Source organism: Mustela putorius, unplaced genomic scaffold, assembly GCF_011764305.1.
Source record: "Mustela putorius furo isolate JIRA1106 unplaced genomic scaffold, ASM1176430v1.1 tig00003863_pilon_pilon_pilon, whole genome shotgun sequence".
NCBI classification, from domain to species: domain Eukaryota; kingdom Metazoa; phylum Chordata; class Mammalia; order Carnivora; family Mustelidae; genus Mustela; species Mustela putorius.
The window spans coordinates 17,038,888-17,051,272 of NW_025422015.1; the positions used below are offsets into that span (position 1 = coordinate 17,038,888).

The window sequence follows — 12,385 nt, forward strand, 5'->3', positions numbered from 1 at the left end:
TCAACTGTGTGGCCAGGTAGTCAGGGATATTCTTACTGTTGCAGGCCTGCTTCTGGAAATTTAGTTTTGTGCCAGTCCCTACCTCTTTCCTTAGCCTACTCAGTGACAAGTACCCCCAAACAGTAATAGGAAGACCCAGTTCTGCCCATATCATAAGCCACCAACTGAGAGAGTGGGAAAAACCTATGTGCCCATGGATGGTATTATCCTGAGGAAGTGCTCAGTCTGTCTTCACATTTAGTGTCTGTCTTGTCAAAAAAATGGACACCTTCTTCACTTTTGCAGAAACAACAGAATGGCTGAGATACTTAATTTGCTGTATTAAGTTGGTTGGGCCACAGTGCTCAGATAGTTGGTTAAACATTATTCTGGATGTTTCTGTGAGGGTCTTTGGGGATGATATTTCCATTTAAATTGGTGGACATTGAGTAAAGCATATTGCCCCAGAAGGGCAATAGGTTGGCCTAGAGTGAGGAGTAGGCTGTAATCTACCCAAAGCCCATGAGCTCTATGCAGCAAAGGAGGGCCGATATGGATGTTGCAAGAAACAACCATAATGTTCAGAGCAGGTCCTCACACTTTCCTAGCTTGGTCAGAAAGGCTAGCAGCATGGTCTATGAAATCACAAACTAAGCTTGAGAAACACTGAACATGATTATATAAATCAGGATTCTCCAGTAAAATGAAACCAGTAGGATATGTGTGTGTTCGTGTACGTGTGTGTATATATACAACATATGTATATATAATGTATGATATATTGTGTTTATATACATGTTATGTATATACATGTTTTTTTTTAAAGATTTTATTTATTTATTTGACAGAGATCACAAGCAGGCAGAGAGGCAGGCTGAGAGAGAGACAGGGGGAAACAGGCTCCCTGCTAAGCAGAGAGCCCAACGTGGGGCTCGATCCCAGGACCCTGAGATCACAACATAAGCCAAAGGCAGAGGCTTTAAAGCCACTGAGCCACCCAGGCACCCTGGGAGATTTATTTTAAGAAATTGGCTCGCATGATTATGGAGGCTGACAAGTGTAAGCTCTACAGGGTAGGCTAGCAGACTGGGGTCCCAAAGAAGAACTGATGTTGCAGTTCAAGTCCAAAAGCCATCTGCCAGCAGAATTCCTCCTTGCAGGAGGCGGTCAGTCATTGTCCTATGAGGACTGGCCACTGATTGAATGACACTTCCACTGATTGAATGGCTACTGACTGAATAAATGCATTCTTGCGCCACACTTCCCACTCAGAGTGATTTTCTCCCAGAGGTCTACTGCTTCTCCCTGTAGTGCCTCATATCAGTATCTATGTTTCTGAGTCCCAATGTCAGGCAGGGCTCAAGGTCATCAAGAGGTTGCTAGTCCTACAGTAAATCAGAGATGTGGCTCAGCACCTGTTTAAGGTTCCTCAACATTTCATGACAGTCAACAAATCCCCCATGTCATGTGACCATCCTCAGCTTGTTTCTTCTGTACACTCTCAGGAGCTGTAATGTGTGGCTTCATCTAACACCACCAGCCAGTGTCTCAGCTTCCACCCCACTACATAACCAAAGTTAATGTCAGGAATGTCGGAATGGAGTTGGCTTGAGCATAGAGTGTAATGGGACGGAGGGCCAGAGGAAAGAGGAAAACTGCTGATACTGAGAAAAGAGAAAGGTGGCCTGTGATGTCTCAGGCACTGTCTCTGTGTCAAGTGCCACACTACTCTGTCCCACACATTTGCTGAATTCCCACATCTGCCATGTTGTGGAAAGTATGACTATTATCCACATTTTACCAATGAGGAAAATGAGGCACACGGAGCTATTAAATGGGTCTAGGATTTGAACCCAGGCAATCTGGCTTCCCACCTCTGTTTTTTCTAGCAAAGGGACTGAATATGAGCATGATCAGGAAAGGATATCCTCTCTTTCTCTAGGATTCTACCGGAGACACATTGAATAATTTTGCATCCCAGACCTCCATGATTTTTCTGTGTTTCCATCATAACCATTCTTCTTTTGATGTGATTTTAAAAAAATACATTAATATCTCCACTTAAGTCTTGATAAAATTGTTCTTCCATCTTTTGGTTTAAGGGATAGTGTTGGCTTTATTATATTTTAATTTTAATAAGCAAGCTCCTTCATAGATGCAGACAACAGATAGGTAGCTACAGTGGGTGTGGGGTGGGCAGAGGAAGTGAAATGTGTGAAGGAGTTCAAAAAGCATAAACTCCCAGCTATAAAAGAAATATCGTGGGGCTATAATATACAGCATGGTGATGATAGTTAATAATACTGTGTCTGAAAGTTGCTGAGAGAGTAGATCTTAAAAGTTCTTATAAGAAAAAAACTGTAACTAGGTATGGTGACAGATACTAATTTATTGTGGTGATTATTCACAATATTTACAAATATGGAATCATTATACTGTGTACCTAAAACTAATAAAACATTAAGTATCAATTATACCTCAATTAAAGAAAAAAGCAAACTCTTGTTATGACATTCTACCAACTTGTTGATGTACTTAAACCTGACCCGAATGACTAAGGAAAGGGGTGTGGTGAAGGTGCAGAGTTTGTGGGCTCGGATATGCTGGAGCTATAAAGGCAAAAACAGGGGGGAATGCAAGCTGGTGTTGCTTACAGATTTGTTATTTCCATTCGCTGAAATCTAAGCACTTTTGTCAAAGACATAGTCATTTCCTATTAGTCTATAGGGAAATAATACTTGTTGGGAAGAAAGAATTTCTCGTCCCCTTCAAGATCCTTCCAGCCAAAGAATCAAGTTGACATGAGACAGATTAACAGGAGAAAATAAAATTTCATTTCATTCACACAGACATAGAAATTCCAAAGACATAAGCCTAGGAGGCTCTGTTGATGAAGTTTCTGACTTGATTTCTGCTCAGATTGTGATCTGAAATTGAGTCCCTTGTTGGGCTGTGCATGGAGGACAAAGCTTGTTGAGTTTCTCTCTCTGCACTCCACCCTGCCAACGTACACACGCGCACACACACACATACACTCTTTCTCTCAAAAAAAAAAAAAAATTCCAAAGGCAGTCAAGCAAAATGAGGTATGCATGTCATTCTGAAGTAAAGAAAGGAGGTAGGGGTCGGGGTCTTCAAAGGGAAGGAATTCAATCCCCAGGAAAATGAAAAAAAAGTAAATGGTAGACAAATGTTTGCTGGGACTCTCAGAAGCAAGGAGACACAAAGGACTTTAATCAAACAGGTTACTCCCTGTCTCCACACCGGGCTGATGTCATGACATAGTTATTTATGGTGATAGCTCTCTTCCTGGAGCAGATCCTCTGTCTCAATTCTTGTAGGCAGTTGTACGGAGGGAAAGAGACTTTTCTGAATCTGCTGGGTCTTGATTGCTTTTTAATCCAAAATAGTCTCTATGCCCAAGTGGCACATCCTGGGACATCCCCACATACTGTTAAAATTTTCTATTTTATTTTCTCTACCACTAGTTGGTGGTTGCTGGATCCCAAGGTGAGAATAGAAACCAGTTTCAAGATCGCTCTCCACCAGGTCACTCTCCATCTCTTTGAATAGAACTAACATCCCTTCTATGTTCTCACCACAGCTAACACAAACTTCTATTACAATACAAAGCTGTAATGCCATTTAAAATTTTTTTTTGTTGTTCATTTGCCGGAAAGAGAGAGGGAGAGTACAAGCAGGGGGAGCAGCAGGCAGAGGGAGAAGCAGGCTGAAGAAGGAGCCCAATGCAGGACTTGACCCCAAGACCCTGGGATCATGACTTGAGCGGAAGGTAGACGCTTAGCAGACTGAACCACCCAAGTGTCCATGTAGTGCCATTTTTTATAAAGATTTTATTTACTTATTATTTATTTAGAGTTGGGGGGGTACAGCAGATGGACAGAGGGAGAGGGAGAGAATTGTGAGCAGATGCCATGCTGAGTGCAGGGAGCCAGACACCAGGCTGCTTCCCAGGACCCTGAGATCATGACGCAAGCCAAAACCAGGAGTCAGAAGCTTTAACCAACTGAGCCACCCAGGTGTCTCGTGTAATGGCATTTTCTTGTTTACAATCCTCTATCTCATAGAATAAGTTCTATCCAGAATTAACCATATTATTCTTTAAATTACTGTGGCAGGGGGTATCTAGAATATACTAATAATACACAGCTAATGTTTATCCACTTACCTGTCAGGCATAGGGCTAAGCACTGTTCACAATGACCTCATTGAACCTTCACAATAACCCTATGTTCAATACATTATTCTATCTCCACTTCACAGGTAATGAAATTGAGGCACAGAGAGATTAAGGAACATGTTCCTAGTCATGTGGCTAATTAATGGTGATGGATACATTAGGCCCAGGTTGGGCAGCTTCGGAGGTTTCATGCCTGTCCTTGCACTATGCAGTTTCTCTTCAAAATGTCTGATGATGGACTGACTCAGTCTTGCTCACTCCTAAGGAGCAGCTAGGATTAGCGCTTTCCTACATGATACATTTCCATGTAAATGCAATTGTTCTCTGCACAATTGGAAGCGTCTTCATTTCTTCCAGCTGCAATAACAGGATACCATAGACTGAGGGGCTTTTAAACAACAGAAATTTATTTTGCACAGTGTGGGAGGCTGGGAAGTCCCAGGTCAAGCCACCAGCTGACAGCAGTCTGACAAAAGCCAGCTTGCTGGTCCATAGACAGCCATCTTCTTGCTGTGTCCTCACAAGATAGAAGGGGCAAGGGACCTCTCTGGGTCTCTTCTACAAGGGCACTAAACTCATTCAAGGGGGGGGGGTCCATCCCTCTGACCTAATCATCTCCCAAAGGCCCCACCTCCAAATACCAATAAAATGGATTAAGATTTAACATATGAGTGTGTGTGTGTTGGGGGGGGGGTAAACTATGTTCTTGGACCAAATTAAGGCCCTTAATTGGGTTTCTTTGTGTAGAGGGGTGCTTCCCAACACCAAGAAATTCTGTCAGTAGCAGGGTTTGACAATTCAACTAATGATTCCATTTTGGGGCTGTGGTTTTAACAAGTATATATACATATATATATATATATGTATATATACTGAATATGTATATATATATATATACAAACATATATACTGAATATGTATACATGTACTGAATGACATATATACATATATGTACTGAATGACAGTGTTGCCCTGCAATATTAATATATATTGCAGGGCAACACTGTCATTCAGTTTATAGCAAGTAAAAAGAAATAATTATCCTTTCACTGGTTTAATTTCTAGTCCAAAAAAATCACATTATAATTTCCTCATTTACACAAACTTTCAATTCTCTTTTTAGAGGCCTGGATAATAGCACTTACACATTCTTTGATCAAACTATTGATTATGAGACCTTGGCAAGGTATCATTCAAGATTAATTAAATTAAAGGATGATATGAGGTAGAGGTTTCAATATGGAGCTGCTTATGCTAGGCCAGTCACCAAACTGGGGCTTAACATGTAAACTGATTGCAGTTTCAACCTCCCCCAGAAATGTAATTTTACCAGTCAGTCAGCAATTTTCTGATCAGTACCAAAGAGGTAATCTTTCACACAGGCCCTCTCCATCCCCCACCAACCCCCTCACCTCCAAGGAGGAAGAGAGAATCCATCTAATAAGACCCCCTGTCCTTTCCCCTAAGGAAATTTAACCTTGCCTGAAACAATCCTTTCCTTTCTTTTGCTAATAGCTTATTTGTCTCCCCTCCTTCCTATACAAACCTAGGTGGCTCAGTAGGTTAAGCATCTGACTCTTGATTTTGGCTCAGGTCCTGCTCTTAGGGTCCTGATCTCAGGGTCATGAGATAGAGCCTCAGTGGCAGGCTCAGTGTTCAGCAGGGAGTCTGCTAGAGATTTTCTCCCTATCCCTGCCCCCTCCCCATTCATGCTCTCAATCTCAAATAAATATAAATATTCCCCTTTTTTATCTCTCAGAAGGGGAGGGATGTGCAGATACATTTTGCGGGAAAAGCTTCCTTCCCCACAGTAAACCGTTATGATATCTGGTTCTCATCACATGGCTCCAGGGGAGAAGAATTAAGACAAAGGAGAGATGGGATGACTATTTGCTCTATGTAGATAATATTCTGCTCTGCTCTAGAAACTCTGTGTTGGCATACAGGATAATACTAATCAATATAGATATTAAAAACTTAAAAGGAATGTATACTCTGCCTAGAACCAATGCAAATAAAACTTTCTTGCTGACCAAACAAAACAGGTCTACTGGCTGAATTCAGTCCATGAGCTGTTAGTTTACAGAAGCTAGTATCAGGTGTGTGCTGTGTTTGGGACGACAGAAATAAAAAAGGGAACCTCATTTAACATGGAGTCACAGAGCGCTGAAGGAAGAGCCCTTAGGAACCTGAAGAACCAGTACTAAAAAAAGATAAGAATTATTATGACAAGGGAAGACATTTTTCACATCGTTATTTTATGTCCTGCTTTTAAGAAGAAGGACGATCCCTCTCTGCTCAGCAACAATGCACTAATCACCCCATGCAGCCAATGAGAAACTGTCACAACCTTGAACTCTTATTCTTCTCCAGTGAACTTTTGTTCAAAACCCTCACCAGCTTCCTCCTAAATCCTAATAAAAGCTGCCCTTTCCTTTGTCTCTCTCTGGACTTGTCTCTGGTTCACCACAGTTTGCAATTGCAATTCCTTTCCATTTCCAAATAAAACCCGTTCTGCTAGTAAAATAACTGTTTTATGATGTTATATCATAATTTGAAAGGTACTCAAAAGATTCCTTTTCCCAGAGCAAATATTGTGGTCTCTATGTACTTGTCGAGACCTCAAGACCTCCAACATCACTGTTGCAAATGTATTGTTTTGCTACTTAGGAGCTGTTATAATGCTAAAATATCTAAAGGTGCTAACCCCCCCCCCCAAAAATACCAAATGCTAATACATCTAAAGTAAGCTGTTCGTTCATCTTTATCCCCAAAGAGCTAAGAATATCTGTCTGTGCATTATCAAATGGTTTACCTAAATGTTGGTCAAAGATCAAGGCAGGGCAGTTTTAGAGATTTCTCAGCATGGGAGGTCTCTTAGTATGGAAAGAACAGCAAGAAGGCACTGGGCATTAGTGAGGTGAGGAAAGCACTTCAAGAGGAAGAAACACTGAAAGAGGAAGTAGAAGGAGGCCCTGGGGACAAACTCCATGCTTCTTTAAGTCACTTTTTTTTGTTTGTTTGTTTTGTTTTGTTTTGTTTTGTTTTTCCAACAGCAGTTAAGCACTAGTGTTTTGTATGATGTGGAGGAAAATTTTCCAAAAGAAAATGGTATCTGTCTTTTAAGAAGCTGACAACATATGGCTTGAAATGATCTTAAGTGAGCTTTTTTAGATGACTGGGACAGAGACACTGATTTTGGTGCAGATGTGCTGCAAAGTCAGAAGAGGAAATAGTCAGCTGTGAGCCAGTCCTCAGGGGCCACAGTGAGGGAGAAGTGTTCAGGGTACACAGCCTTGATAGCAAGCTTCTGGCCGCTGCTGCTGCTCTCAGACTGGGGCCTCTTGTTCTCCCCTCAGTAAGGGATTTTCTTTGCTTAGTAGTCTGGAGTTAGACTTTCTGTTCTTGAGTCTGTTGCTTTTTTTTTTTTTTTTTTTTTAATTTCTCCTTACCCCCAGCCATTCTCCTTGTCATTGTGGTGTCCATTCCAGCTCTTTGAGAGAGATTTAGGTTGACCTGACAGAGAGTGAGAGAAAATTTCATGTTAATTAACAGAAAACCAGACTGACAGTAGCCTAAATCAATAGGACTTCAATTTTCTCTTATAACAAGAGTCCAGAAGTAGGTGGTTGCAGACATTGGTTCAGCTGCTCAATGCTTACATTGACTCCCCAAGCTTTCTATGTTTCTATTCTTCCATTTTTAGCTGCTGGCTTATTATCTTCAGTCATGTTGCCTCATGGTTGCAAGGTAACTGCTGTATCATGTGTCTACATTCAAGGCAAGAAGATTGGGGGAGGGTCAAGTCTAGCAAGTTTTTCCATTGCATCTATCACATGCACGCGTGCGCGCGCACACACACACACTTCTGCTTAAGTCTTATTGACCAGAACTGTGTCATCTGATGACGTGTAGCTGCCAGGAAGGTTGGGAAAGTGAGTATTGAGCTTTGACAGTCTCTAATCATGGGAAGGCAGCAAGGCAGAAGGATATTGAGCAAGGTTATTAGCAGTCAGGTAGTGAACAAGGTCAGCCACAGTCAACATCTTACATGTGGCATCTACCTTAGGAAATGCTCTGAGAGAAGCTATCTGCTAAAAGACTTTGTAGTTGATGGATAACTGTCTTTGAGTCAGAGGTATATGATCAGATGATATGATGACATTACATGATCAGATGTCAGCATGACAGCTTTCCTTGGAAGAGGGCTGTATGAAGGGCAAGAACTAATAGTCCTCTGGTAACAGTATGATGTACAAATGTCTCAATTCTCATCAGTGGCCCAATTATAGCTTAATCAACCACAAATTTAACTGTACCTGCCACAATCCCCCATCTATTCACAAGCTTGCTTGGTTCATTCATATATTTATTCAATAAATATTGGTGTAATGATAGGTACTTATCTAGGTACAGGGGATATGGCGGAGAAGAATATAAGGAGCTTACTTCCTAGTGGAAGAGAGAGAGAACTTATACTCCAATAACCCCATTGCTCTCTTTGGTAAAAATTAGCACAATTTCACTACTTTTATATTTAGATGGTAATAAATACTATGGTGAAAATGTAAGTAAGAGGCAATGTAGAAGCATGGGTAAAGTGTGAGAGGGTAGGGGAGCATGAACTATAATTTATAGAATAATTAGATTTCAGAACTAAATGCTCTGGCCACAGAATTTTCAGCCTGCTGCCTTTAAAGGAAAATTAGCATTTTTGCTCTAGAGAAAAAGGGAAGGAAATACACATAGCTAGGAGCCAAAAGTGCATAGTTTGTACCACACACACAGTCTCTGTTCTCATTAGATCATTGTCTAATATCTTCAGTTATTTTATTTGTCCTATTACTTTCCTGTGTTGAGTATAGCCTACAAAATGCAGCCTTAGCTCTGAGTGGCACTTCAACTTTTACTTAGCTTTGGGATTAACCATCTCTTACTCTACATTGTATGTTGTTTGCTTTGGTTTGGTCTGGTTTTAAAATATCACCAGAGGATATAAAGAAACCACCATATACTGGGATATTCTCTAGCCCTTAGGCACAAGATTTTTACCAAGGCAACTGCCATTGCTCATTTGCTTTCTGTGTGGCTATATAAGATTTGTATATTGGAGCCTAAAAGATATTTTATTGATCATCCTCCTACCTTACTCATTACTTACTAATCTTACTAATTTGTGAGCACCAATCTCTCAATTTTGTCTAGACTAATTGCTTCTTATCCTTCAGGTCATGGCATAATTATAAGTGCCTTAAATTTCCTTAGGGGTGCCTGGGTGGCTCAGTGGGTTAAAGCCTCTGCCTTTGGCTCAGGTCATGATCCCAGGGTCCTGGGATCAAGCCCCGCATGGGGCTCTCTGCTTGGCGGGGAGCCTGCTTCCTCCTCTCTCTCTCTGCCCGCCTCTCTGCCTGCTTGTGATCTCTGTCTGTCAAATAAATAAATAAAATCTTAAAAAAAAAAAAAAAGAAAGATTTTCCTTAAAACTTAGACTAAACTGCAATTTATTCTCTTATAAATCCATTGTTCTCCTTGATGAGGATCACTACAATTTCAGTATTTATTTATGTAATAGTTTGATGAAGGCTTGTTTAATCCCTTATAGACTATAAGCACCATGGAGGCAGGGGCCATATCTGTCTTACTTAGCTCTTTATCTCAATGTATAACAGGGTTATATATACATAGTGGCTCTCAATAATATTTAGTAAATTAATAAACATCCTTAGTCTCCAAGTGACTAACAATGTGCCTCAGAAGGACAGACACTATTGTGAATGCAGATTGTGAAGTTCTGCCCATAATACCCTTCAAGAACAGAAGATTAAGCCCCATCCATTCCTTGTTGTTAGGAGTACTGCTGGGGAAAAAAAAAAAAAAAAAAAAAAACTTTATTGTCAGCATTATTTGGATAATGCCTCAGTTAAAGAAATGGACAAGCCCAAATCATGTCCCCTTACAGGGGTTTTTTGTATCCAATAACCAATCAGTGTTGGGAATTGAAGGGCCAGCCACTTACATCATCTCATGATACCTCTAAAAGATTATCCCAGTTCCAAGCGGACAGCTGAAGCCCTTTTTTAAAAAAATTAACATACAATGTGTTATTAGCCTCAGGGGTACAGGTCTGTGAATCCCTGGGTTTGCATACTTCATAGCACATACCAGCTGAAGCCTTTGTTAGGATGACATCACCGATCAGTGTCTCCCTCTGCTCAACCCTTGAGCACAACAGTATGTCCTACATGCTAAACTCCCCTGCAGAGTCTACTTCATGAGTAATCCAACCCATGTTAGCCACTAAAAAATATTTACTGAACTGAATTGAATATCGTGTTCTGTCCTACTCCAGCAAAGATCAATTCTTATTCATCCTCACATTCTTGCAATGTCTAGGTGTCTTTCATATAGTGAGTGCTATTGTTTGAATATTTGTGTCCCCCCAAAACTCATATGTTGAAATTCTAACTCCCAAAGGGGATGGTATTAGGAAATGTGGCCTTTAGGAAATGCTTGAGTCCTGATGGAAACCTCATGAATGGGATTAGTGCCCTTATAAAAGAGGCTCCAGAGAGCTCAGTCCCTCTCCCATCACGTGAGAGCACAACTAGAAGTCTCCAACCCAGAAGACAGCCCTGACCTGATAATGCTGGCACTTTGATCTTTGACATCAAGCCTCCAGACTTCGAGAAATGAAATTCTGTTGCTTATAAGCTACTCAGTCTGTGGTATTTTGTTAAAGCAGCCTAAACAGACTAAGACAGTGGGCATCATATATACCAACGTATTCCCCCAACCTTGATCTACATAGAGGTAAAGCATCCCTATTCAAAGTGTGGTTTTAGAGCCAAGGGCACTGGCATTCTCTGTATACCACTACAAATGCAGAGTCTCAAAGCCCAACTGTATCAGATCAATTAAGTTAGAGTCTGCATTTTAACAAGATCTTCAAGTGGTTCATATATTCATTGAAGTTTCAGAAAAAAAACCCTGCTGGGAAAAAAAGAAAACCCTTATTGTCAGCATTATTTGGATAATGCCTCAGTTAAAGAAATGGACAAGCCGAAATCTGAGCTAAGAGATTTATTAATATAAATAAAATGATCCTTTTAATAATTCCTTTCTAGAATGTACAGCATCTTAAATTTTTTCCCTCTAAAATTTTGCTTAATGCTACGCAGTCATGCATTCTTTTGTTCAACAAGTGCCAACGAAGTGCCAAAGATTTCAGGGTGATGGAGCTTACATTCCAGAAGGAGGAGAAAATAAACATTGATATGCTCGTAACAGAGCATGGGGGGGGGGGGGAGGAAAGTGCCATGAAAAAATAGTAGGACAGGGTAAGGTAAAGTGAGAAGCTGGGTTGTGATTCTATTTCCGCAGAGCCATGATAACAAGATACTTGAAACAGCTGAGGCAGTTAGCCATATACATATCTGAGTACAGCCTAGAGTGCCCTAGGAAGGCAAAGGCCATTGGGCTGAAGAGGAATGTGAGAAATGCAGAGTTAATATGGTCAGGGAGGAAGGAGGACGTTCTTAATAAATCGCTTCGTGATATTTAATTGCTAAAAAGATAACACAAGTTGCTTTTCCTCCAAGGATGAAGTACTTCTTGGCCAAGCTAGTTCGATGTAGGCTGTGGAAGGCTGCACAAACCGTTTCACCACTGAAGCTTCAGTTTCTGCAAATACAAATGCAGGGATTAGAGAAGGCATTTAGGGCTCTTCCTGTTCTAAACTGTCAAGCGCGTTGATGACAAAGTCGAACAGGGTTAAAGTAAGGACCATGGCTCGGTTGTGGCTTCAAGGAAAGTTCTGCAACCCCAGAACACAGGAAGAATCATCACGGAAGGTGGTGCCCCATCGAAAGAACCTAACCTTTGGATCCAAGTTCCTCATAAACCTGTGAGCCTTGTCACGACCACAGTCTTTCACGCCCTTAACTCCGTGAGGCCTTGGACCCGGCCCCTCCCGGCCTTCCCGTCCTAATCTCGCCTCCCAACCCACGCCGGGTTTGGCAGTCCGCATCCTGTCTTCCAGCCCACGTCCGGGTTCCCAGCCTCCATCCCCCAGACCCGAGATCACGCCCTGGTCGCGGCTCTGTCCCGGCTTCCCCGCCTGGCCCCGCCTCCCCGTCTGGCCCCGCCTCCCGGCTCTGGCCCCGCCTCAGGGTTCTGGCCCCACCTCCCCGCCGCGGCCCCGCGACT

The 12,385-nt window shown here is 41.7% G+C and overlaps 1 long non-coding RNA gene across 1 annotated transcript; it reads right to left on the reverse strand.

The window, feature by feature from the left end:
• Positions 1-11,247: 11,247 nt before the first annotated feature.
• Positions 11,248-12,356, reverse strand: LOC123387845. The gene is made up of 2 exons (XR_006602337.1): positions 12,057-12,356; positions 11,248-11,860 (listed from the first exon to the last, which is right to left on the reverse strand). It is a non-coding gene; the product is annotated as an uncharacterized LOC123387845 (long non-coding RNA).
• Between the last annotated feature and the right edge of the window lie 29 nt (positions 12,357-12,385).